The sequence below is a fragment of the Pan troglodytes genome, chromosome 17 (assembly GCF_028858775.2).
Source record: "Pan troglodytes isolate AG18354 chromosome 17, NHGRI_mPanTro3-v2.0_pri, whole genome shotgun sequence".
In the NCBI taxonomy this organism is placed as follows: Eukaryota; Metazoa; Chordata; class Mammalia; order Primates; family Hominidae; genus Pan; species Pan troglodytes.
The window spans coordinates 44,485,368-44,512,835 of NC_072415.2; the positions used below are offsets into that span (position 1 = coordinate 44,485,368).

Below are 27,468 nucleotides of genomic sequence, written 5' to 3' on the forward strand. Positions count from 1 at the left end.
TGTTCCTATTCAGCCATCTTGCCACAATGGGAGATTTTAAATAACTTGTTCTCAAGTAATTCAGATAGGTGATTTAATCATGATGTAATCTCAAGTACTTCTGTTGAACCACAGAGTATGTGAGAAAACCCAAATGTGTTTAAATGCAGAAATCATCTTTTATCCATCTTTGTATTCCTGGAAACTAACACAGTGCTTGGCACACTATTAATACTTTCTAAATAAATGGCTGGTGATTAAGGGCAAAGGCACAAAGCAATGCTGGCTAATGCTTACTGAGTTCTTATTTTATGCAAGAAATTGTTCTATATTCTCCCTTTCATGCCTAAACAACCCTATAACATAGGCACTATTATTATCTCCTTTTTTAAGGATTAGGAAACTCGGGTTCACAGAAGTTAAATAACCTGCCTGAGGTTAAGTAAGTTGAAGGTGAAAATTCAAGTCCAGATAGTCTGGCTTCAGGGCCTGAGCTCCTAATTGTGATGCTCCACTGCCTCTTAGGTAAAATAATCACCAAGTAATTTTAAAACACAGGAGCAACATTTTGTATTACTTAAAAACATTCTGTCACTTCATATAGCACACCTATATTAACAGACCTGCCCAAATCATGAACACTCACTTTGAACAGAAATTACCTCTTTTCTGTATTCTTCCTCTCCTTTCCTTTTAAAACATGACCGACTAAACTAACTTTCTAACTTATGTTCAGATCTCATCATTTTCATTCTTCAGTGATTTGTTCTATCTCAAATATCCCATTGCTCCTTTTACAAGATTGCTTAAGGATGTGTAATTTTGAGCAAGTTACTTAACCTCTCTGAGCGTCAGTTGACCAAGCTGAAAAGATAAGTCTATTTCACTTCAAGGACTAGGAAACCATACCTATAAAACAAAGCACAGTGGAGTTCCTGATGCATTGCATGTGTGAAACAAGCAGTTGAAAATATCATCCAAGTACTCTCATCCACTTTGGTTTCAAAGCCAGCATTGACTGCCTCATCCGAAGAAAATCTGTGTTCTGTATTCCTTAGCATGTCATAATACTGGTACAATGGACCTCTTGGGTCTCACTGCCTACCTTTGCTTCCCATCAGCTGATCTTTGCTAATATAGGGATATTTTGCCTTTCCTAAGCCATGCTCTTTGTTCCTTTACTTTTGCACATGCTGATTCTTCTGCCTAGACACTCCTCCCATCCACACCCCTCCCTAAATCCCCTTCATCCACATGCACTCATGTACTCTTACATAACTTGCAATATGCTAGTCATCTTTCAATATCCAGCACAGCTGCTGCTGTTACCATTTCACTAAAGTCACTGATGAACTTCTCATGGATCATAGTTATGTGTCCTATCTTTGAATGCACATAGACTTTTGGGTTATTTGTAGGGTATCAGCACCTAATGTAGACAACAGAAAGAAAATCAACCTTCATTATCAATCACAGCACCATATCTTAACTTCTCATGTTATTTCTCTTTTTCTTCTGAATTTTTCATCAAAGACAAATGCCTAGTCTCCTCCTCTTTGAAGTTCCTATATCAAGTTCAGAAGTAGTCTTCCTTTCTGGTTTTGAATGAACTATGGAGGGTCATATTTTGAGATAAATTTGAGTGCTTTCAGTGTAGTTAAGATCATAACACTTTATCCAGCCATTAGAAGTAAAAGAAGAGCTCCGTTCTGGGGAAGGAAACCTCACAGAGGGGGTCCGTGGCACTCTGTGCCAAGCACCAAAGCAGACGTTCCATGAACATTATCTTATTTAATCTTCATAATAACCCCACAAATTAGCTATTATTATCCCTATTATTCCGAGAAAAAAAACTAGGGTTCCAATAGCTTAGCTAACTTGCCAATGTTGTATTTCTGGTAAGTGGCAGAATGAGAATGTTAGATCTTTCCACTGCAGCAAACTGCCACTCTAAAAGAGCTTTCCAATTTAATCCTATAAGAAGAATATGTTTGTTAGATAGTGTTAAAATTTTTCATTTAAAACATTTCCCAAGGAGTAAGCTATTTATAACTGCACAGATCTTTACTCATTGGCAAATAAGTTTATGTTTAGGTTGATGCTAAAATTAGCATTATTTCTGTTCAACAAGAGTTTAAAAGATGTAGCACCTTGTGGTTCTGCAAATTACTTATACAAAATCTTCTTTATTGATGTGCACATAAACCTGGAAATGATGGTATCTAAAGCTGTAGACTGATAGAATTTTAGTGCTAAATGTTATCTGGGATTACCACTGGAGGTGGAGTCTCTTTAAGGCAAGAGTTTCTGTCTCTCTTTCTTTTTTTCTCCTTAAGAATATTTATGAGATAAATATCTATGACTAATTATAAAAGAATTTCTTTAGAATGCAAAAAAATTTCCTAGACATAGTGATACTATTAGCACTTCTTAAAGAAGTACATAAACACGTTCTGAAATTTTTATAACACTATTCAAGGGCCATGCATAAGAATAATAATGTATATTAATAAACTCAAAATTAAATTTAATTGCAAAAGTCAGCATCCGTAGAGAAGGGTTCCTTTGTGAAAAGTCGTAAGATGCATAGGCAGCATTTATACTTATAATGATCATTCATGCATTCATTCATTTTTTAAACATATATTGCACATCTTCTATGTTCCCTGGCTCTATGTTAGGCACCTGGGAGCCTGAGATAAATAAAGTTTAATTATTTCAAGTAATATCCTAATTATATTTGCCATAGATTATATCATAGAGTCATAGAATATCATAGAATTGAAGCATCAGAAAGGATATTTCAGATAATGCAGCCCAGACCTCCTAATTTTTAGTCTGAGGAAATTGAAGACTAGAGAGCTTAAGTACTACCCAAATAATTAGCAGCAAAGCCACAACTCAGACATGTCTGAGTCTCCTACTACCCAGCTCTTCTCTACTATACAATAAACTAGCTAACATTTCTATATTCTTGAGTTTATTTTCCCCCAAGAGAAGATTCCTGGTCTAAGAAGAGAAGACTGAGAAAATAAAGTTGATTTTTCTTTTAAATATAATAAATAGAAGTAGATTTATGATTCATCAAGTATTAATTGAGAATTAACTAAATATTAGGAACTTTCCTACGAGCTGGTCATATGTGTGAGAAAAACAGAAATGTCTTTCTGGACCACATCCTGCTTGCCATCTTGTGTGCACTGTGTGTGTAAAACCCTAGCCTAAAGGCACTAAACTGCCCTTTAATGGGAATATTAAAATAGCCCAGGCAATGGCAGATATAATGTAATGCTAAAAATGGCAACTAAAGTGATTAGAACATATTTATATTTACTTTTTTTAAAAAACGTAAAACAGTGCAATCCTTAAACACCTTATGTATTACACTGAAAAGATACAGGTATATGTCTTTGGTCTACTACTGTTATATGAATAACTTGTTTTATGACTGTTTCCTGTTAAACATTTCAGAAGTGGAAAATAATTTTTTAAAATCTCAGTACATATCTACACTGCTATATCTCTTTGAGTAAGATAAACATACAGTATTTTAGAAAAGAAATGAGAAATCTGTTCACATTCCCATGTTATGTTCCTGATTAGTTATCTTTTGTTTGTTAATTTCCCCTTTACTTCCCTAGAAGAGCTTTGCAGAATGCTATTTACCTTTTCATAAGTATGATTTTTAAAACTATGTTATCACAAGAATGGATGGAGCAATGTTTTTCCATCAAAAACTAGAATTCTGATGGGTTTACAAAAGTTAGTAATAATGTGCTTTAATGTTAGTGCATTCTTAGTAATGACAATTTACTGTTTGAGCTTGTATTTTAGCCATCAACTGATTTTTGTCACTTTCAAAAAGCAAATGTTAAGTCTGTACAGAGTTTATTTTAGTGAAATCTTAAACTGTAAATTTGATAGTTTCAAATTAGCAAAGCAGATAAATAATGTAGCTCTCAATTTTGTCTATTTCTAACCACTCTCTAACAGTAGGCTAGAAATTTTACTGCACTTTTGTCTGTGTATAATATGCCTTCACACTCAGATAAAAACTTGCAGTATTTTTACTTCCAATCCTAGTTGGATAAGTAAGGTGGCTGTCTTTTTTTATGAATGGGTTTTTATTATATCATGTCTCCCTAATGTATGTAAACAGCTCTAGTGTCACATGATTTCCCTTCTGAAGTTGAATTTCTTCCCAGGGTAGTAGCATCCACAAAGCATATATTTGGCAGCAAAACAGCACTAGTACATTACAGATAAGGTTACATTCTTCCCATTCAGCCACAGCAAATGAGCCTGTCATCCCCTCAGTTAAACAGGTTCTGGTTTTATACTGAAGCAGATTTAGCCTCCCTCAGTTCCTATTCCTCGTGTGTGGTCAAGGGTGCTACCATGAGTAGGACGGAGCATGCCACCACCTGAATCCCTGGCATATTCCCACGGCACTTTGAATTCTCCTTTGGCAAAAAACATTTGCAGACATTAAGTACAATGGTAAAATTACTGTACTATAACAACCTTCCCATTCTCTCCTGGATTCTCCCTCCTTACAGTGCTAGAAGTGAAAGGACCTATGTAGCAGGACTTGTAAATGCCCCTAAATTCAGTTATTAACAGGAATTCTTCCATCTGATAATTACACCTTTGAGATTTCCCATATCGTCCAACCCTGGGGCTGTTGTGTGTAAAGTTGTAACTGCAAGCATGAAGGTTTTTCACTAAAATATTATTAATCCACCTCCTGAATCCACCTTCTCCCGATTTTGTCTTACCTAATAACAAAGGTAATAGTCTAGCTCAGCTCATGATTGCCTTCTCATTAAAATATTCAGATCCTTTTCATACTCATACCTGGGGCTTGTGTGTAACATACACAACCTTAATAAGCTGTGGTTGCCTGGTAACCAGTGGAGGCGCTAACCAGTGGAGACGGGTCAGAGAGTCTGAAGAACATAAATAACTGAAGCATTGACATTAGTTTCAGCTGGGTCACCCAAGCCTTAATTCTGCACTAGCCATCCCAGACATTTCTAATGGGCTGGTGAAACAGTAGCTTTCTCAGAAGTAGCTCCTTAAATCATAAAAACAAGAATTAGCGTTTAACATAATGTCCTTCTCTATGGTCTGATAGGAGTTTGGGGAATGACCATGGAAACAACAGGACCAGATCCTAATGCCTTTGAAATACTTTTTACAGAATACAGAATAAAGTGTTTGCAAGGACTCAACACTCTCAAACAGCTTTTTCCACGTGTTCCTGATTCTGTTTGCTCAGTTTCATTACGAAATTTTTTTTTTAACATTTACCCATTCTCTAATATTATCTTTTACACGTTGAGTGGTTAAGGATTCTGAAACATTTTCCCTTTTCAAAGGCTCTTGCTTTAAAAAGCAATGTAGAAACAAAGAGAAAAATAGTTAGAATAAGCAGACTGATAGCAGGATGGTAAAATTAACCCATAACATAAATAATACCTGATAACTTCTGAAGAAAGCACACACAGCTTGAAGCATACCCAGTGCTGTTCCTTATACTGGGACATTTGGCCATATGCTGGGACTTTCAAAGCCCCAGGATAAGATACCCCTGTCTTAAAGTGTGTTACATTTTAAAGGGAAAAGAGAACATTACATTTTTATGAAAACAATAAGAATACACTATTGACTTGAAAGCAAAATTAGCGTGAGTTTTTAAGGGGAAAAAAAGGATAGGCCAGGCATGGTGGCTCATGCCTGTAATCCCAGCACTTTGAGAGGCCGAGGCGGGCGGAACACAAGGTCAAGAGATCAAGACCACCCTGGCCAACATGGTGGAACCCCCGTCTCTACTAAAAATACAAAAATTAGCTGGGCCTGGTGGCACATGCCTGTAGTCCCAGCTACTCGGGGGGCTGAGGCAAGAGAATCACTTGAACCCAGGAGGTGGAGGTTGCAGTGAGCCAAGATTGAGCCACTGCACTCCAGCCTGGCGACAGAGTGAGACTCCATCTCAAAAAATAAAAAAATAAAAATAAGGTAAAGGAATGGCAGCATTGGAAAGTAATTCTGTCACCAGACCCACCTCATGTACTGCCATTGCCTCACCTTCCCAGCCCACTGAGTGGGAAATTTGAAGAAGTACAGCTGTACGAGATAGACATTTCACTGTTTGGAAAGAAAGATGATTTTTTTTTATTTAAATGAGAAAAAATGTCACTACTCATAACCAAATGATTTGTTTGGACTCTGCCCTACATATGGGCAGGACAGAAAATTATTAACCACTACTTATTGAGAGCTGTTCAGAGGCCTGCCCACTTTACTCTAAAGCAGTGGTTCTCAACCAGGAGCAGCTTAGCTGTCCAGGGAACATTTAGCAATATCTGTAGGCATTTTTGATTGATGCCTGGGAGTGGAAGTGATACTAGCATCTAGTGGGTATAGTCCAGGGATGCTGCTAACAATCTACGATGCTCAGGGCAGTCCCTAAAAGTAAAGAATGATCTAGCCCAACGTATCAATAGTGCCAATGCTGAGAAATTCTTCTAAAAAGTACAAAGAGCTAAAGTAACTCTGTACCAGGCTCAATATGTGGTATTTTTTTGTTACCATTGAATCTCCACCACCATTCCTTTAGGTGGGTATTACTGTTACCTCCATTTTCAGATGATGAAGTGGAGGCTCAGAAGGTTCACTTGCTCAAGGCCGTGCAGTAAACAAGTAGTGGACCCTGAATTCAAAAGCAGATTCGTTTCCTCAAGCCAACTCCTGTGAGGTCATTGTGCTTCTTTCTTCAAAAATACCTACATAACTGCCTTCTGTGTTTTCTGAAACTCTTTGTCTCCACAGGGCCCCTATTAAAATGCATGTGTGTCATTTGAGCTGGCTGACAGGATAATTAATCATGGCCTATGATTCCATTTCCCAAGTAAATTTACTGGGTTCTAGGGACCTGGACTGGAGAAGAGATGACATTGTTAGAAGGGGAGAAAAAAGGTTCCTGAAAAGGGAAATTTCATTTTTAAAAGACCCTCTTTGATGGAGAAGATGGGATTCCAGGACAGGGCTTAGAGTGCAGAAAAGGCCTAATTGTGCACCGGGGATTTGATTGTATGAAATAGAGCGAGGCTGTGGTAGCAAGTATTGCAGGAGGAGGTGACAACTTCCTTGTTCTAAAGGAGAGGATAGGCTGATTCTTCCTGCTAGAGGAACCCATTGTCTCGCTTGTGGCCTGCCCTTGAGGGAATCTGAACTACTGGAAGAGCAAAGAAGGCAGTCAGGCATGGGCACAGAAGAAGCCCAGGAAGTGTTGGTGATCACAAAACAGGAAGGTGACAATCCACTTTAGCCAACACTTGCAGCAAAAGAACCTCATCATCCTCAGCATGTGAAAAGAAAACAGTAACGTTATTTTCAGAGAATGGTTCTGTTCCTTGATTCATCATTCCCTTGACACACTCCTTCACACGATGCGTCATCTGCTTTTCAATGCTCCTGCTGATGGCCAGCTGCACTCTGTTACCTTTTCGGGCTCTTGTTGGGTCTTGCCTCTCCACTCGTCCTGTGCCCAGTCATACAGAACCATTTGTCGTCCCCCTGATGTGTCAACATTGTCTTCTCACCCTGTAGAGTCCCTTTTGTGAGTGAAGAGACTTTTCCCAGAAACTACCTGCATTAGTTTCCTAGAGTTGCTGTCACAAATTACCACAAAGCTTAGTGGCTTCAAACAATAGAAATTTTTTCTGTCATAGCTTTGTAGGCAAAAAGTCTGAAATTGAGGTGCTGGCAGGGCCATTCTCCCTATGAAGGTTCTGCGGAAGAATCCCCCCTTGCCTCTTCCTAGCTTCTGTGGGTTCCAGTAGTCCTGGCATTCCTTGGCTTGCAGCTGCATCACTGCAATCCCTGCTTCAGTCTTCACATGGCTTCCCCCGTTAGTGTGTCTCTTTTTACATTCTCTCCTCTTCCTATACAGATACTAGTTGTCTTATGGTTCTCCAAAGATACACAACTAATAGGATAGATGTACATATAAAGGAGAGTTTATTAAGGAGTATTGACTCACACGATCACAAGGTAAGGTCCCACAGTAGGCTGTCTGCAAGCTGAGGAACAAGGAACAAAGCTGAACAACTTGGAGTCCGATGTTTGAGGTCAGGAAGCATCTAGCATGGGAGAAAGATGTAGGCCAGAAGACTAAAACAGTCTAATCTTTCCACGTTCTTTTGCCTGCTTTTATTCTGGCCATGCTGGCAGCTGATTAGATTGTGCACACCCAGATTGAGGGTAGGTCTGCCATTCCCAGTCCACTGGCTCAAATGTTAATCTCCTTTGGCAACACACTCACCCAGGAACAATACTTTGCATCCTTCAATCCAATCACATTGACACTCAATACTAATCATCACAACAGTCATTGGATTTAGGGCTCACCATAATCTAGTATGATCTCATTGTGATCATTAACTGATTATATCTGAAAAGACTTTATTTCTAAAGGAGATAATAATATGCGTTTGAGATATGAATTTTTGAGGGACACTCCTTGTATTAGTCAGGGTTGTCCAGAGAAACAGAACCAATATGTACTCACATGTGCACACACACACACACATCTATAAAACCATGTATTATAAGGAATGGGTTCATGTGATTATGGAGGCTGAGAAGTCTCCAGGTATGCAGTTCAAAGGCCTAGAAACCAGGAATGCTGATGTCGTAAGTTCCAGGCTGAATCCAAAAGCAAGAGAAGACCAGTGCCCCGGCTCAAAGACCGTAATGCAGAAAAAGCACACACTCTCTTGCTCAGCCTTTTGTTTTATTCAGACACTGTAATTTTAACAGATTGGATTAGGCCCACTCACACTGGGGATGGCAATCTGTTTTACTCAGTCTACCAATTCAAATATTAATCTCATCCAGAAATACCCTTGCAAATACACCCAGAATAATGTTTGACCAAATATCTGTGCACCTGGTGACCCAGTCAGGTTGATACATAAAATTCACTGTCACACAACTCAAATACACAACGCCCCGCAGACTTTCCCTTGCTGACAAGCCTGGCAAGGGAACTGCATTTGCAGTGATTGACTTAAACCCTTCCCTGAGACTTTGGTGGAGGCACAGACAACAAATAATTCAGCATTTTGCCAGCAAAGAAAAGGGGGAGAATGATTATTAGGTAAGTAACTAATAAATATGTTGCATTTCTATATATTTCTTTTTGGTGAAACAGACCCATCCATATTAGTCTATGCTTTGTATTTTCAAGCAACAAAAAGCAAAGCAAAACAAAGCAAAAAAACTTGGCTAGCTTAACAAAAAAGAGACAGTTGCGCTTTAGACAAGGAAAGATCCAAAAGTTCAAAGGTTATACTCAGGACCCTGTCTCTTTCCGCCTTTCTCAGCACCATTTCTCTCTGGCGTTCAATTAATAGTTAAGGAGATTCTATCTATGCAGTGATGAAGAAAATCAGCAGACCTCCAAGCATAAACAATCTACCCAACTATAGATCACAGAGAAAAGAGCTTAACTTTGACCACCATAGAACTCTAATTGGCTTTCCTTAGGTCACATAAACATTCCTACACCAACTCTTATTTTCAATCTTGATTGCTGCAGGATACCTATGATATGGACGACCCAATCAATACCCTCATCATATCCAGAAAAATATTCCTCCATTTGACCTCAGCCATCCACTTGCTTGACCACTAGAGCTGGTTACCTTCAGGAAATTAACCACTTCCACAATCAAAATAAGATACTTCTGTCTCCAAATACCACATGCTCCACTTCCAGCTCTTTTGCTCTGATATCTCACATTTGTGATTCTTTGTGTTCATTAAAGGGTCTTTTGGGCCTCATTCTTTCTCACTATCAGACTCCTCCTGTCTTTATTTTCTTCCTTACTTGCTTCTATTACATAGTTTATCCCTTGTACAAGCTTTCCTTTTATATACCTTCAAGTCCCTACCTCCTGTCCTGCCATCACATTCACCAGGCATTAGTGAACTCACTCACCTGATTTACTATTACTTGTGTCTATGTAGCTGAGCTTTGTTGCAGAAAACCACACAGCAGACCATGCTGAAATCCTACTAGGCTCATAATAAGCACTTCAGGTGTGCTTGCAGCACTCCATGTCTATCCTACTATTTCTATAGTCAGCTCACACTCCTCCTCTGCATGGTGACTGGTTCATCACTTTCCCATTTGCATCACGCTTCTTCTCCCCACTCCGTGTCTGAGCTACCAACCTTGCTTCTTACTTCATTGAAAACATAAAAGCCATTAGATAGACTCCCTCTTCCTTAGGTTTCCAAACATGCAAGTATACCATCATCTGCAGCCTTCAACTCCTTTTTCCCTAGTGTCGCAGGAAAGGCAGTTTCTTGCCACATACACTCTGTATCCTATCTCCTTTCACCCTCTTAAGGACTGAGTGCATTCAACCAGCCATTTTCTCTCTCACATGCTCCGTCTCTCTGCCTGTAGTGGACCACTCAGCAGGTAAATATTTTTAAGAGTCTCCTATATTTAGAAATCTTTCCCTGACTTCATATTTCCTTTCAATTGCTGCCCTACATTTGCTCTCGTACAAATTAAAGTTTCTAAAAACACAAAAAGTTGTCTACACAGGCTGACTCCACTTCCTTGCCCTCTATCCTTCTCCTGTTCCTCAACATTCCCCCAAAAAAGGTTCTTGTTAAGTCATTGTAATCTCCATATTCCAAAGCCAGTGGATGTTTTTCCCATTCTCATCTTACTCAACTTCTCAGTAGCTTTCAACTCAAGAATCACCCCTTTCTTCCTGAAAAATTCCCTTGTTTTCGAGTCCACAGAAGCACGCTCACATGGTGTTTCTCCTGCTTCCTAGGTCTCCCTGAGCTGGGGCAGCATCCTAGGCATGATCTCGATGTGTGCAGTCTCTTCTCTTCCCAGGGCTTAAAAAAAATTCCTCTCTACCTACAACTTCCACATGTGTATCTGCATCCAAGCCCTATTTTCAGAGCTTCAGGTTTATACAGACACAGCCTATGTGACATCTCAAATTCAAAACTGTTCCTGGCACACACCTCTCCCCTCATTACATTCCCTCAGTGCATTCCTGCACCAAGCCAGCTTCTGCATTAAAGTAAATGGCATCTCCATTTATCTCAGAATGCTGGGAGGTTGTTTAAATACTTTATTCTCACTCGTTTTCCCACATTCAATCTGTGACTGATCCCTGTCCATTCTACCTTCAAAATATGTTTCAAATGTGTCGCTTGTCATTGTCCCCATTGTCAGCATCCAGTCCAGCATCATCAGTCAGCCTCCAAACTCGTTTCACTATCCACCCTTTCCTCTGTCCCATCCACTCTCCACACCATAGACAGAGTGTTATTTTAAAAACAAAAGTTGTGTTTTATCACTATTATCATTGAAATTCTTCAGAAGCTTTGTGCTGCCCTGAGAATAAATTTCAGAATCCCTAACATGGGCTTCAAAGTCCTGGTCCCTGTGTGACCCTGTCCCCATCTGCACAGTGCTCCAGCCACACTGCTGTTCCTGCATTCCTCCATCACACCAGGCTTCCTCCCACTCACGGACTCGGGTCTCCCTTTGCCTGAAATCCCTCGCCTCCTTTTTCACAGGTGTCATCTCAAATGTCCCTTTCTCAGAGAGGTCAGAGATACCACCAAATCACCTCAGAGGTGACATTCTATCCTCATAGCCCATTCCAAGCATGGACACAGACTAAATTATCACGTGAAGCTGCGGCCAGCTCCCGAAGCTTTCCTAAAATCTTCACAATAACAGAGACGATACAAGTCAGAAATCATTAAAATTAGTCTTCAGCATAAGTATTAAACTGTAAGTCTTGCCCTTCATAAGACAACTGCTAGATTGGCCTTTCTTATTCATCCTAATAATAGAATCCATTGGCGTTTCTTCTTGGGCCACCGTTTTTAGAACTTGCTTCCCCCACAGGAAGGCGTTCGCTTTGACCTGGACCTTATCCCCACGTCCAGAACCTCAGCACCTATTCTCTCCCTTGATCTAGCCCCTAGTCCCTTCCCCATTCCAATTAATAACTTGTAATTTTCCACCTATATCACCCATAATAAACACAGCATTTTTTTCTCTTTTACATAAAGTGGCTTAATTTCTTTTTCCTCCACCTCTGTCTTCCAGACTAAGCTATATATAAGCAATACACCTATTAAAATTTATTCCAAAAAAAAGAGCAATCATAAAGCCATGAACTCTGTAGCCTTCCTTAGAATCTTGGAAAATAGACAGTTTTAAAGGTAACAATTCATTTTACCCAACCTGCATATTTACATAGAGACAGATAGGAAATGGTAACTATAAAGATGTTGACTGTGGTTGTTGGGATTATAAAGGATTAGAAAATATTTTTGCTAACTTTTATTGTTTAATTGGTCTGCAGTGTGTACTGAGAATGTCATAAAGTCTGAAACAGATAAAATAGTCTTTATGTTCATTCTTTACATATGGTTGCTACAGGTATAACAGTATGGTTAGGAAAGCTCAACCGCAGGATTGAATGTGGATTGTCGGGTTTCTCTATGCTCTGTATGTATGTATAGAAGAATTTAAATACAAAACTGGTCATCACTGGGATGTAGAGCGTTCTTACATGTACTACAAATATAAGTGGCTAATATCCTTTGAAAATTCGTCCTTGATGAATAATATAGAATGTTAATGTCTTCCTGACTTGTGTACTTATAAGCCAGAATTTTGGTGCTGTATTAGGAGGTTCTTCCTAATGTCTCGCCTGGCAAAAACGTACTATGGTAGCTTCAGTAAAAAACGAAGAACATCTATTCACCATTATTTTCACTGGGATATACTTGCAAATGGTCAAGTGCCTCCCTCACAGGCTTCTCTTCCACTTTCCTTCCTGTTTATTGTTCACCATCTTACCTTTTCCAGTTTCTCCCTTTCACATGTCACTATGAGGCTCCAAACAGAATGCAGTGGCCTGATGGAGAACTGACCAGTGTGGAACAAGGAGCATGCCTCCCAGATTGACTCCAGGGATCTCTGAAATATCAGATGTACAGTCCTTGCTGGCAGAGTATTTGCCACCACAGACACCCAGAAGTGTTCAAAGTGCCTGTTATCTTTATATTTTGGGTCAATTCATATGAAATTTGTTCAATTACTAGATGGACCTTTTTTATTCATTCCAATAATGGAATTCATTTAAGTGTATAGAATGAAATTCCAAATATTCGTTTGTTGCTTGTCTCAGTTTAGTCAAACAATTTCCACAATAGTGTGCATTTCTTCAGTATTTCCTTCTTTTCTATTCTCCCCTTCTTGGGAATTTTGCTATGTGTTTTCTTGAACCACATATGCTTCTCTTTTTCTTTCCCCCAAATCACCTTATATCCTTTTCAAACTGTTTCTTAATCTTTGTTTTACCATAATAATTTATTCTACAGTCTTCCCTTAATTTTTTCTAACTTGCTTTATTTTCTCATATTCTTTTTTTATCATAATGTCATCAATAATTAACTTTGTGTGTCTACAGGGTACATGACATCGCATTTGCTTCCCAGTTCTCTCCATCCCATTATCTATGATGCATACACACATATTACTTGATACGTAGTTATAGCTCACCCTCCCCTTGCCCACTGACTACATAATTACTTGTCCTTTCCCCAGGGAGCCTTACAAAGGAAGGAAGGGAAAAAGTCAGTAGACTCTGTCACTCATACATCTCATCTTGGTCACTGAATATGCTTTTAGAGTACATCAGGCATTTCTCCATAGAGCTTTAGAATGTGTACTGTGCTGATGTATTCCTCCAAGTCCCTGAATACGAAGTAAAAGAATCTGGGAAAATACACCTAATATCCCCCAAACAAATGCTTTCTAAGCTCAGGGGACACTGACTGGGTGATTTTTCCCCTCCTTAACATTCTGCCTAAACTGACCTAATTAAATTCTCTGTCTACTCCCAAATCAGTTGGTCATATTCCTTCTCATATATTGTTATAGCTACAGTTAGTATTTCCTTTTTCCATGTTCTTATCTCCCCATCTAGATTGTAGGCCATTTATATTTCTTTGACTACACCTAGTTCATTAACTGTTTTTAGAAAGCACTTAATTCAAAGGTACTGAATCAGTACATCTCATTTCAGAATAAGCCACACAGAAGAAACTAAGAAACAATAATCTCTAAATCTTTGTATCCAGATTAAGAAAATGAATTCTTTTAAAAGTGAGATCTCAGGAATCTGCCTGTTTCCTTGACTTCACAGGTAGACTTAATTTTCAGAAATGTCCTTCCCTTTTCCCTTTAGCTGAGAGAGAATATATCCATCAAATAGAGATGTCATGGCTGTGCAAACACACCTGGGTTTACAGGATATGGGAATGTCACAGAGAGCAACCAGACAGGTACTTATTGAGTTACCTGACAGTCTTCCACTCAAAGCACATGGATTTTCTTCTATCCCAACGTACTAAAAGGCCATAAAAGAACTCAGAGGCCATAAAAGAGCCCTAATAATTTTATATCAATCTCAGCTCACTAACTTGATGAGCACCCTGACCCTTCAGCTCTCTTGGAATTTTTCCATTTTGTTTCCCACAGAACAGATTTTGATCTGGGAGAATATTTACTCCTCAGTATCAATTCTGTCTTGCCACCAACAGAAGGTGCCTTTAGATATACTGCCGTGTGGGTTGTCCCTGATTAAAAAAAATAAAAAGCAAACAAACAAAACAGCATCACCCACCTCAAAGTAACTAACATTCCTGACTTGGACTCCAGAACACATTCATGGGGTTTCACAGATGACATCAAACTGGAACTGAGAGGGAAGCCCTCAGAGATGAATTGCCATTTAGAGTCAGCATGGTAAAATTACAAAAAGCAAAGTGGACTCACAAAGAACTCTGTTTCCTTTCTAGCACTAGAGTAATTTCATGCTGGAACTTTAAGCAAGTTATTTCACCTCTTTAAGCCTCAGAGTCCTCATAAATAAAAATCAATAAAATGAGGTATAATACTAAATTGTGAGTATTGATTCTGCCAATTCTTAAATTTTGTTCTTAGACTTTCTAACTCAAACTCAGTAATCTCCCTCCACTTCCAGGAATCTATTCTAAGGAAATAACCCAAGGTATAACCAAAAATTTATATACAAAGATATATTGCTTATAATTAGAAACCTGGAAAAGACTAAACATATATTAGCAGTAAGGGATAGTTAAATAAATTCTGATATATACGAATATTAAAATTTTATGCCACTATTAAAAGGTATTTTCAAAGAATGTATAATACCATAGTGTGCTTATTTTACATGTCTGTGTTTCAGTGAAAAGGCAATATTCAAAATTATTCTGAATTTTTTTTTCGAGATGGAGTTTTGCTCTTGTTTCCCATGCTAGAGTGTAGTGGCGTGATCTCAGCTCACCGCAACCTCCGCCTCCCAGGTACAAGCGATTCTCCTGCCTCAGCCTCCCAAGTAGCTGGGATTACAGGCAATACACCACCATGCCCAGCTAATTTTGTATTTTTAGCAGAGACGGGGTTCTTCCATGTTGGTCAGGCTGGTCTTGAACTCCCGACCTCAGGTGATCCACTCGCCTCGGCCTCCCAAAGTGCTGGGATTACAGGCATGAGCCACCACTCCCAGCCATGAATTTTTAACGTATGAAGAAATACATCAAAATGTTGATACTTGTTATTTCTGATAGTTGAATTATAAGTGCTTTTAATATTATTTCACAAATGTTTTCTGTATTTTTCAACTTCTCTACAATGGACATGTAACATTATCTTTTCATGAGAACATGGAAAGTTACAAGTTTTTATTATTAAGTTTAAAAACCAACGTATTTTTCACTAAGAATACATTCAGAATATAAGTAAATAATTATAATTTTTAAACACATGAAAAAATACAAAAACAGAGGCTTGAGGATAAATTTCCAAAAATGATATGGCAAAATGATTCAGGGTTCACAATAGGTTATCTGTAAGATATGGAGCCATCAATTTCATAGTGTTATTTAAAAACGGATATTTTCTGTGATGTACTCACAGAAGAAAAACATAAAGAAATCCTTATTATTTATAGCCCCATTGTTACAATTCAAAGGAAAAGTGCATGTTTGAAATATCTTAAGGGTAAAATAGAATATCTTGATATTAAATTGTATAAATTGAGATGGCTTGCAACAGACTTGTTCTTTTATAAGAAATTTTTATGAGCAGAATAGATACTAATCCGATTAATATTTTTTAGGTCAGCTGCTCAAAGTGGCCCAAGAAACAATGTGCTTGCAAAAATTGTTCAGTAGATCACAATCTTTTTTTGTTGCTGTCAACACACTTTCTTTTTAAATTTAAACCAGTGCCCTAACAATAAAGCACTTTGTGGTATGAAAAAATAAATAATAATTTTTAACTATGATGTGAAAATTGCATTTTCAGAGGTTCAAATTGTTTTGCTTGTTTTAATTTCATTAACATTGGCCATCAACGTTTTTTGCAGCCATGTTGCTTAATTTAAGCGCGTGACTTCTGAGCCCATGTTGTTACCTTGAGTTTGTGGGAAATTAGGTTCTCTCACATCTGAAGAGAGGGCAGTGAAGCATATAACTTTGAAGCTCCCTCCTGCTTCTATGGGACTAGGATTTGGCAAATTGACTTCATGGGGTACCTTCTGAAGCATCATTACCTATGTCTCAAAAACTTTTTCTAAGTGATTGAATTCTTCATATGAAATTAAGTGGGTCACAAGAGCACAGATTATGTTGCATATTTTGTTCACATGAGGGGGAAGTTTAATTTTAACATTTGCAAAAGGGGATTTAAAACTTTGTGAAACCAAATATACTGGCATCGTATTCCCTAGGGGTTAAAGAATCAACAGTCACTTTAACATCTGACAAAGGATGCACCTTCTGTTTGGCAATCAATCATATTAAATGCTCTAGTAACAGTGTACCTTAACTAGATAAATGATAGGCTCTTACATTTACAAAATGAAAAACAATTAGATACTTGTAATGGCCACATAACCAATCTGCAGGGGAAAAAAATGTACAAGGTAAACACTCCTGATGAAATGAATGCAGTCAGTGAGAGTCTCTATTCAGCCAGCCACACATGAGAATAGGTATGAATTATTCAAATTGGGGTTCAAATTATTCAAATAGTCTCTCCTTCATCAACTGTTTTGAAGAGGATTAGGGAGTGCTAATTTTCCGGTGTAGCTGCTCCTTGCCTTTTTGCCTGGTCGGCCTCACACATTTTTTTGGATTGGATCATCATGAGTCACCGCGCTGAAGGATTTTTCAAGGTTGGAGCAGTGCCAAAGCTATTTTAAATCATCCCAACTGATTTGTTGTGGGGCTTTTCTTTCTTACTTACTTTTTAATAATAGAGAAATCTTGCAATGTGCAACATTCACTTTATTCTTTCTGGTAACTTCCTGCAATGAAAAAAAAATTGTTTTTTTCTACCACAGGCTTTTTTAACCCCTGGCTGCTTCTTTGTATATTCTTCAAAGGGATTTTAATGCTAATTTTCCTATGCCATTGGCTTTGGTGTCAGGTAATTTCCTGAATTTGATTACTATGGAGAGAAGCAGCTAAAAGTCTACACTGGTGAGCAGTTTACAGTACTAGTTAGAGATCAAGGTGACCTTGTAAAGGCTTCTATTGACACAATATTGGTTAATTACTAGAAATGTAATCTATGTATATAATTTATATTTTAAAGCCCTTTATGATGAAGATTCTTTACAGTTCATCTTAATTTGAGAAAGTATCATTAACCAATAACATATAGACCATTTTTTAAGAATCCAAAATGAATACCACAATGAACTGCTGTACTTGTGTTTTTCTTCCATATTTAAAGATGAAAAAAATTAACTACCATGTTTAACATTCTTCCCACAGTCCATTTCATACTAGAAATATGCTTAACCTTCTGACTGATCAGTTGCTCCTAGCTGGTTTGTAGGTTGGAGCAAGCAGCCCTTGCTCTTTGCCTAAAAAGGTCTCTATATTTATGCTGTGTTGTTATGTAAACCTATGTTAGGAAACATAGGATTGTTAATGCACATCTTGTTGAAAATGACAGTTTATTCAGCAAAGGGAAGTCACGTGCCAGTCAGCTTTCTCATGGTCCCTCTTGTTCAAAAATCACATATTGACTAAATAATACTAGCCAGAATTTATTGAGTATTTAGTATGCTTCAAGCTTGGTGCTTCCCTTGGACTATCTCATTTAATCCATTTCCATTCCTTGTTAAAGTAGGAATTTTACAGAAGAGTAAACTGAGGGTTAGAGAGGTTAAGTAACCTATCCAAGATCACAAAAGTAGTATGGGCTAGAGCCAGATTTCAAATCCGCATCTGCTTGATTCCACAATTGCTCTTCTTAAGAGCTCCTCTGCCTTGCCTCTCTTTGTGATGTGATGTACTAAGAAAAATTCTGTGCAGATCTCTGAAGGGTTTAACCACAGCAAGCCATGCTCTGAAGACAGTCCTGGAGGAGTTGAGGGAAAGCTTTCAGATGCCATCTTTATCCATTGAAGAAGTAGCCCTACCTAGTGCCAAGTCTTGTGATGGTTACTTGGTAGAGAAAGATGAGTAAGACAATGTTCCTGTTCCTCTGGGAGTCCATCTCTAAAGAGAGAAGATAGATATGCAAACAAATTATTGTGAAATGTAAGCTAAGTTTGGGAAATAAGGAAGGTTGTGCAAGAGCAGAGTGATAATGCGAGGCCTGAGGGATGAAGTAGCCATCCCTGGAGGACGGGGGCACCCACTGGCTGATTAATGTACCATGGTGGGAGGAAGGACCATGCTGACATGCTGGCAAGCGGGGAAGCTCCAGTCACCTGGGACTCCTTCGGCTTTTCCCTAAAGGACTGGTAATGCGCTGAAGGTGATTCCTTAAATCCTAACTACATAGCCATTGGTTTGGGGAGTCCCAGGATTGCTCAGAGTTTGTATCGTTTCAAATCCAAGACTGCTGCTCTTAATGTAGAGCCCTCCCCACCTCAGCAAATATAGCCTGATTGATTCCAGCAGGCTGTGTTGCCTGCTTTAAATTTAAATGATAAATTTTAAAAGAACTGAAATCTGTTTAAATAACAGTTAAACACAGGGTTTTGATGAAAAGAAAATGAAGAATTTTACCTCCCACATCTAAGCTGTGATTAGAAGTTTGCTCTAGAAAAAAAGCACTTTGAAACTAGCCCTTCATACACTGATGTAGTGTTTTCAGCATCTGTGTTTACTGAATACATTACTGCATTTTTTAATGTTTCTAAAGGAGCTGTGGGATTATTGCTGCATTTCCTATTGAGTTAGTAACTGACATTTAAAAATATTTAGTTGGCTGATGTAGTAGATAATGATCAGTATTTCAAAAGATTAATGGTGACTTAAAATGCATAGAGATAGTTCATTAGTTAGTTGGGAAACCTTTTATTCTTATACTTCTGTTATTTTTTTCTTGTTCATGAAGTTGAGTCAGCAAGAGAAGCATATTCAAATTAGACTTGTCATACAGAAAAAAAAATCTGACTTTGTCAGGGTGGGTGGAGGGGAAAAAAGCAACTTTTTGTCAGTCTTTTGTATTTCAGCAGCTGGATTCATTGCTACCATGGTAACGGACCACATGATGAGGTGTATTAGATTGCTGTGTGTTGAGCACAAGGGGAAGAATGAACACAGCTTTTTATTGAAGTTAAAGGTTACTTTGGAGTTTCTTTGGAAATGTGTAAGGTCAAATACTATAGTTTTCAGCATATGTAGTACTTCAGAGGAAGAATTAAGGGGCATGTTGGTGCATTTAACTACAAAACCAGGTAAGGTACAATTGAATCTATGAAACTGAACTCTCTGACTTCTGTCGCAGTGGCATAACTTGCTGGGTGGAATTTCACTGTTGCCCCCACCCCCACCCCCACATGGGCACCCGATAAATTTCTCCTGCCCACCCTCCTAGCTCCTCCACCTCCGGTTTCAGCTGTTTTTAATTTGAAAGTCTAAGATGTTGTGAAATGTTATAGTTTTATGGCAGTGTGTGTGTGTGGGAGTGTGTGTGTGTGTGTGTGTGTGTAAGTCAAAGAAAGAAAACTGCAAAGGAAGTAATAAGAATGCAATAACTGGTGTCTTCAAATCAGCGTAGACCTGAACAAAGTGTTTTCTTGTTTTGTTTTTTGAAAATGGTCCGCTTTTCTTAGAGGACACCTTATTAGTGGCATTTGTCCAAAGCTACTTGTCTCTTCTACTAAATTAAGCAGTAGGACAAAGTTTTCCAGCAAAGTTATCTAGTGTGTTTATTGTATGTGAGCTTTTGTTTTTCTTTCATCATATTATTGCCAGCCTCATCTAACATGTATAGTCCGGTTTTATCTATATTTTTTAAAACATCTATTATTTCTATTAGCATTCTAATCTTTTAGGCATTGTGGCTGTATGTGTGATACAGGATTTAAAAATAGAAGTAAATACAACATGGGTGAGTGCAAAATGAACTCTTTTGCTTAGAGGCTGGTAGGAACTGAATGTAAACAATTCAGTGTGGCTGTGTGGAGCATCAATTCCCAGAGCGCAGACGCCTTCTCATGCGTTGTTTACATATCACCCTGGCAGCTTGTTTCAAAATGGGAGGCTTTGGTACACACAGAGCAAGTTAAAGGAGAACAAGTTCTTTAATAATAACTTATTTTAATTACTTTTTCATGGCTTTTACTGATGTTTGATGTTTGACTTTCTCATAAGATATTAGGATTTACTCTAATTTTAGCCAGGGGTTTACTTAATGCAACTTCTTTCCTTCCTCTTAGAACAAAGTTGTCTTAGCAGCTTTTAGAAATAAAACCTAATTAAATAGTAGCAAAGCCCTACTGTTATTCTAGTGTATTCACTGTCCACCTGAAAAAGTGCAGATATAGGAAAATCTTTTTGAAAAATACTTTCTTAGTGAACTAAAATCAATTATGTGCCCTTAATTGGCACTAATTAGGATAAAAGCCAATACATTTTCCCAAGTTTGTTCATATAGCATGCTTTCTTACAAAAGGAAAACTTAGATTTTATTAAATTTATTTATGCTCTGTGATTTTCATCACTATTTCCTTGATCTCTCTAGTTTCCATATGTCCAAGCCATTTTCTAAGTTTAAGCAAGGAGTTATAATCATTATTCAAAAAAATTATTTGCCATGATTTCAAATAAAGAGAACTGTTTCCATGATGACAGATATCAAAAGTACTATAATAGCATCTAATATTGTAAATGTTCATGCTTGTATCTGAATTTATTCCTTTCTTTTTCCCTTTGTTGTTTGAGTACAAATGAGCTATGACCATGTCTTTCAAAACATGAGATATTTTCATAAACATAAGTTGTTACTACTAGAGAATAGGGAGTTTCTTAAAATCAGTGAAAGATGGTACCTGGTAAACTATTCTAAAGTATGAAATTATTGAAACTGACAATATCTGAGGTAGAAAGTGTTATGTTTTATTAAAAGAAAAATAAAAGAGGGGAAGAAGAAGCAAGACAGAGACACAGAGAGAGAAAAAAAGAAATGAAAAGATATACAAAAGGTAAAGATAAAAGTGTAAATGATCTCTTACCCAAGCATTTTTCTTTCCCACCGGTACTGGAAAGGGTTAAATCTGTATCTGTCAGAGAAGAGAGTAGTATGGATGAGGGAAATTACTAAAAAGTATTTTTATTTCACTATTCCATCTTTAAAATACATGATAAAGTATAGATAGTTCCTTTCTATTAAATAAAATGAAAAAAATTCTATAGTGAGGTTGTCTCAGTCTTTGTAGTTATGGGCTACCAGCCAGCTTAGATATTAGAGCTACAAGTGCGTAAAAACCAATATATGCCCAAATTTCTGTGATCTTTATTCATCTGACATTAGACCATATGTACACAAAAACTTCTGAAATAATTTTAACAGAGATCACAAGATGGAAGATTCTTTTATAGTTGTTTTGGTATTTTCATTCTTAAGAAGCAAAATTGACTTTTGATGTACTTGCTTTAAATTGTAAATTTTGCCAAGATGTTTTAATTGTACAGTATTTGTTTCAACTCTTGTTTAAATTATGCTTTCTTGTTAATTTTGAATAATTGTAGTGTTTGTTAACATTTTAGCTTTAATCTCTAGAGCTGTCTAGAGTCATAGACCAATAGATAATTATCTGCAAACATTTACCTCTACTAAGGAGATAGATATTTAACAATTTTTTAACATGTTAAAAAACAACCATATTGAGTAAAATAGTATAGCCTCTTCTAAAAAATTAATGATATTTAAACTCCAAGAAAATATTTCTAAAATAGATGAAGATCAAGCCAATGAATGATGACTCAATATCATCTAGATACTCCATTTTTAGGAGTTATTTTTTAACCTCCGATTTTATTAAGGTGAATTTTATTATTGACCACTATGTAATTTTTGACATGAAAAGAATTGGACTTTTTTTTTAGAAATCTAAGACTTTTTAAATGAAAAAGAAAGTAATGGTACCATGATCATGATGATAATGATAACGACAATAATGATTAATTTGGAAAATAAGATAGATTAGAAAGCTCTTGCCTCTTTGTGTAGTAAAAGGCCAAAGCTCTTAGAAGGAAAGTGGAAATTACTAATGGGTAGTATGATTCTCAGAAATTAACCCTCAAATTTAATTAATTATGTTAATAGCATTTATAAGTCACTAGGAATAGAGGTGCTTGGTATGTTATTATCAGACTTTATTATAAAATATCTTGGTTTTGTTCAATAAGCGATAGAGGCTGTCATCAAAAATGATTAAACTTAGATATGCGGCGTTATTTCTGAGGGCTCTGTTCTGTTCCATTGATCTATATCTCTGTTTTGGTACCAGTACCATGCTGTTTTGGTTACTGTAGCCTTGTAGTATAGTTTGAAGTCAGGTAGTGTGATACCTCCAGCTTTGTTCTTTTGGCTTAGGATTGACTTGGTGATGCGGGCTCTTTTTTGGTTCCATATGAACTTTAAAGTAGTTTTTTCCAATTCTGTGAAGAAAGTCATTGGTAGCTTGATGGGGATGGCATTGAATCTGTAAATTACCTTGGGCAGTATGGCCATTTTCACGATATTGATTCTTCCTACCCATGAGCATGGAATGTTCTTCCATTTGTTTGTATCCTCTTTTATTTCCTTGAGCAGTGGTTTGTAGTTCTCCTTGAAGAGGTCCTTCACATCCCTTGTAAGTTGAATTCCTAGGTATTTTATTCTCTTTGAAGCAATTGTGAATGGGAGTTCACTCATGATTTGGCTCTCTGTTTGTCTGTTGTTGGTGTATAAGAATGCTGACCTTTGACAAACCTGAGAAAAACAAGCAATGGGGAAAGGATTCCCTATTTAATAAATGGTGCTGGGAAAACTGGCTAGCCATATGTAGAAAGCTGAAACTGGATCCCTTCCTTACACCTTATACAAAAATCAATTCAAGATGGATTAAAGACTTAAACATTAGACCTAACACCATAAAAACCCTAGAAGAAAACCTAGGCATTGCCATTCAGGACATAGGCATGGGCAAGGACTTCATGTCTAAAACACCAAAAGCAATGGCAACAAAAGACAAAATTGACAAATGCGATCTAATTAAACTAAAGAGCTTCTGCACAGCAAAAGAAACTACCATCAGAGTGAACAGGCAACCTACACAATGGGAGAAAATTTTCACAACCTACTCATCTGACAAAGGGCTAATATCCAGAATCTACAATGAACTCAAACAAATTTACAAGAAAAAAACAAACAACCCCATCAAAAAGTGGGCGAAGGACATGAACAGACACTTCTCAAAAGAAGACATTTATGCAGCCAAAAAACACATGAAAAAATGCTCACCATCACTGACCATCAGAGAAATGCAAATCAAAACCACAATGAGATACCATCTCACACCAGTTAGAATGGCAATCATTAAAAAGTCAGGAAACAACAGATGCTGGAGAGGATGTGGAGAAATAGGAACACTTTTACACTGTTGGTGGGACTGTAAACTAGTTCAACCATTGTGGAAGTCAGTGTGGCGATTCCTCAGGGATCTAGAACTAGAAATACCATTTGACTCAGCCACCCATAAATCATGCTGCTATAAAGACACATGCACACGTATGTTTATTGTGGCATTATTCACGATAGCAAAGACTTGGAACCAAGCCAAATGTCCAACAATGATAGACTGGATTAAGAAAATGTGGCACATATACACCATGGAATACTACACAGCCATAAAAAATGATGAGTTCATGTCCTTTGTAGGGACATGGATGAAACTGGAAATCATCATTCTCAGTAAACTATCGCAAGAACAAAAAACCAAACACCGCATATTCTCACTCATAGGTGGGAATTGAACAATGAGATCACATGGACACAGGAAGGGGAATATCACACTCTGGGGACTGTGGTGGGGTGGGGGGAGGGGGGAGGGATAGCATTGGGAGATATACCTAATGCTAGATGACGAGTTAGTGGGTGCAGCACACCAGCATGGCACATGTATACATATGTAACTAACCTGCACAATGTGCACATGTACCCTAAAACTTAAAGTATAATAATAAAAAATAGAAAAAAAAATGATTAAACGTATCAAGAATTGTACAATGTGTGGGTCAGTATCTGACAGGAAAAATGCAAACTCATTTCTAGGAAAGAACAATTAGTTATATTTTTAGTATATAAAGGGGCAATTAACTGGTCTTCATGGTATTATTAGCTGGATATTTTAGAGTGGTATTACTATAATAATTCCCCACTCTCAAACACACATGTTATGAAATGTTCACTAGACACCATTTCAATATTTTAATTGTTTTTAATTTTTTAATTATTTATTTTAAATAAACAACAATATTTTATATCTGAAACCTGTTAATTTTGATTTGTTTGGTGGAACATTTACTCAGAAAAATTACTTACCTCTACACATCCCTAACATGAAAGAAAATACTGGATGGATTGGCAATTCCAGTATAAAATATGGATCCATGAAAGTAGTGGAAGAAAATATAGAACTTATGATAGAAAAGGATGACCTCAAAGACAAAAATCATAAAGGAATGGTAATATGAAAACTTATTCCTTCTAGAATATGTTATATACAAAATTAAAAAGATAAATGGCAAATTAGAAACAACATTTGCAACATATATGAAAGAGAAAAAGTGAATATCCATGTTATGTAATGAGGTCTCATAAATCTGTAAGAAAAAGCACTTCCCTTTTAATTTTAAAAATATCTACAAATTAAACAAATGTCATTTTAATAATTAGCAACTATTTTTTAAAGGGGAAAGCAAAAGGAGGAAGGGGGAGATAATGTCTGGTTTAGGAAAAGTCTGGAAAATGGGAACACATATACACTGCTATCATATAGCAGTGTACACTGGGTGCAGGTGGGGAGTTGATCAAGCTGGCAATGTGTAGCAAAGTCTTTAAAAACTGCATATCCTTGGGCCCTACAGTTCTACTACTAGGAATATGTCCTAACAAAATAAATAGTCGGACATATTTACATAGTTTTTTGTTGTTTCAGACAATAGCAGTCTGAAAAAGAAAATCCAACAAATATAGAAAACACATGAGCTCGTATTTCCTCTCTAGAAGCTATAAAGCTGTAAGAAGTTGGCCGGGCACCGTGGCTCACACCTGTTATCCCAACACTTTGGGAGGCCGAGGTGGGTGGATCGCCTGAGATCAGGAGTTGGAGACCAGCCTGGCCAACATAGTGAAACCCCATCTGTCCTAAAAATACAAAAAATTAGCTGGGCGTGGTGGCATGTGCCTGTAATCCCAGCTACTTGTGAGGCTGAGGCAAGAGAATCGCTTGAACCCAGGAGGCGGAGGTTGCAGTGAGCCAAGATCGCACCATTGTACTCCGGCCTGGGCAACAAGAGTGAAACTCCATCTCAATTAAAAGAAAGAAAAAAAAAAAGCTGCAAGAAGTCATAGACATGGCTATATGCTGGTCTAACTGTTGACTTCCCAACTCTTTAGATGGAACATGTATAGGCAACATGGTGTAGAAAAAGAGTCTTGGCTTAAGAATCGGAATGCCTGAATCATGCTACTAACTAGCTGAGTTAATATAAGTATGCAAAATTATGAAATTATTAAAATAATAATGTTAAAGAGTAGAAAAGTCTGTGAATCCCTTTACCCATCTATATGTGTTTGTCTTCACTGCTGATTTGCAAATAAGAAGTCTCATATCAAGTGGGAAGGGTAGATTTTTATAATTTCACTGAAATTCAATACCAAATGGTAAAATCTGGAATGCCTTGACTGTGAGAGAAAATAACAAAATATTTTAAATAGGGTATACATTCCAATTATTAGTTTTTGAAATTTATTCTAAAGAAATTTCTGCTCATATAAGGATGGGCAGAGGATAACTGGGCTTGAATAACTGGGCCACACCTACATTTAGGTGTGGTGGAGAGGCAGAGCTCCAGAGCAATGCTGTTCAAAATTCTGTGATGCTAGAAATGCTCTATATCTGCTTAGTCCAATATAGTAACTACTAGCCACATGTGGCTATTAAACACTTGAAAGGTAGCTAGTGCGACTGATGAAACAGATTTCAAATCTTATTTAATGCTAAGTAATTGAAATAGCCACGTGTGTCTAGTGCTATCTTATTAGATAGTGACACTCTAGAATTAAGCACAACAAATAGGGTCCTTTATTTAATATCGGAGGTTAATTTCAAGCACCTCTGCTAAATTCGGATGATATAGATAGGACAAGAAGGTGAGTATTCTTTGTGCAATTTCCCTTTTATCTACAGAAATACAGATCAATGAAATCCTTTGATTCTAGTGACTGCAAGTCCAAGATTTTCCAGAGAACTGTTGGTCTCAAGTAGTCTGTAGTTTTGTTTGCTTAAGAATTTTAATGCTCATTCATTTTCTCATTTATTTTTTTAAAAAAAACCTTATATTGAATATATTTGTGTTGGACACTGACATTGAAAAGATAGTAGTAGTGCAGAGTTCCTTGATTCAGGAAATCCTTGGAGTATCCTAAGGAGTAAATGGTGCAGAGCAGATATTACAGAGGAGGGGAGATAAAATGCTGTGTGGAGAAGGAAGCACTGGGATAAACCTTAAAGAAATGGCCAGTGTTCAATAGGAAGCTGGGGAAAGGAGGATCTTGAGAAACAGAACAGTATGGGAAAACCAGGGAGAGATGAGAATCAGAAATGTCTGGAAATGTAATAATGACAGCAGCACAGAAAATAGACTAGTGTGTAGACAGAAATGAGTCCAGAAGTTAATGTTACAATCCAGAACAAGGATGAGGGAGGTTCTGAGCTAAGGGGATGAAAGTAGAATTTAAAAAGAGTAGACTTGAGAGGTGTTTTGTCTGTTGCTTCTCTTTACAATAAGTCAGGTAGGGAACAACTGATTTATCTT

At 37.4% G+C, this 27,468-nt stretch overlaps 1 protein-coding gene across 42 annotated transcripts in view; it reads left to right on the plus strand.

Moving 5' to 3' along the window:
* The window catches only part of DTNA (dystrobrevin alpha), a 414,394-nt gene that overhangs the window by 213,874 nt on the left and 173,052 nt on the right, over positions 1 to 27,468 (plus strand). For 2 of the 42 annotated variants that reach the window (XM_054671774.2, XM_063795600.1), the window contains exon 1: positions 19,643 to 19,838. The exons of 36 other annotated variants lie outside the window; for them this stretch is intronic. The gene's annotated coding sequence lies outside the window, so the exon portion shown is untranslated. Of the gene's footprint in view, positions 1 to 19,630; positions 19,839 to 27,468 lie in introns of those variants that run through there. 4 more of the 42 variants (XM_003315851.6, XM_054671779.2, XM_054671760.2 and 1 more) reach the window with 3 other exon arrangements.